The sequence below is a fragment of the Arachis ipaensis genome, chromosome B03 (assembly GCF_000816755.2).
Source record: "Arachis ipaensis cultivar K30076 chromosome B03, Araip1.1, whole genome shotgun sequence".
NCBI lineage: Eukaryota > Viridiplantae > Streptophyta > Magnoliopsida > Fabales > Fabaceae > Arachis > Arachis ipaensis.
Window position 1 is genome coordinate 134616490 of NC_029787.2, and position 1299 is coordinate 134617788.

Sequence of the window (1299 nt, forward strand, 5' to 3'; positions counted from 1 at the left end):
GAATTATATTATATATATATATATATATTAAGCTCCTCTATCTCATCCTCAGAGATAATAAATAATATTCATCTTGGTATATACGTGGATGATAAGGATTCTAAATGTATCAGCATCACTGCCTCCTCCTTCACCAATTCTTGTTGCATGCTATAGAAATATATACATAGAATAAAGTTGAAATGTGTTTTCATCTTTTATTTGTGTTATCAAAGAACATTTCTTTTATTTTATACTTCACTGTATATATAAGTGTATATAAATTAGGATTGCACACTGATAGAACCGGATCAGATTAAATATAGTCTATAATTTTATCCGATTTATATTATATTTTTCAGATTAGATTGGATACAATATTCCGTATTTATTTATATTGTGTGGATCGGATCGATCGGATATATCTGCATAATTAAAAAATAAAATAAAAATTATTTTAAGGTTTTATTTGGCTATTTTTACAAAAAAAAAATTTAGAAAATTCATTTTTCACCTGCTTGAGCCTATTTATTCCTAAAATATTATCAATAAAAGTTCTCTTGAATAATATTTTTTTTTACCTGTTTAAGTCTATTTACTCCTAAAATATTATTTATTAATAAAAATTCTCTTAAATAATAATAATAATAAAAAAACATAAGATTTAAGTTTAATTATTCTAAGTTGAAGTACGATATACCATACTATTTATATGCGATGTGCGGGTATGCAGATCTACGGATCGGATCTGTAGATATTATTGTCAAATCCACAATATGATCCTATCATAATGCGATTCGATCTGATAGTTCTGCGAATTGAATAATATCTGCAAAATTTAAATCAAATGCTGATAATTATTGCAAATATACAAATATTATTCGATCCGTGTGCCGCCTCTATAATATTATATTATAAGCTTCAAAGTTAATATTCACTTGTTTGCATTGATCAAGTGTTTATTATTAGATTAAATTAATAATAGTTATTATTGTCAGGAATTATGTACTCTTATTTATTATGTTATTTTTTTATAATTTCTTAAAAATATTTTGTAATTTAGAATGTAGCTAGTGAGGAACTTAAAAAATGTTAGTAACAAAAGTAAATATATCAATCAGAAACATAAATACACTAGTATATATATGTACATTATTTATTTAATAAGACATAAATTTTGGTTAAATCTTTACTTATGATTGATGATGAAGTTTAATTGAGATGTGTCTTCGCTCTCTTTCGAGGATATGTTCATGTGGTCTATTTGATTACTATTTTTTGTTGTGTTGATGTTTTGTGTTATGGTTTCTGTTGCTGTTG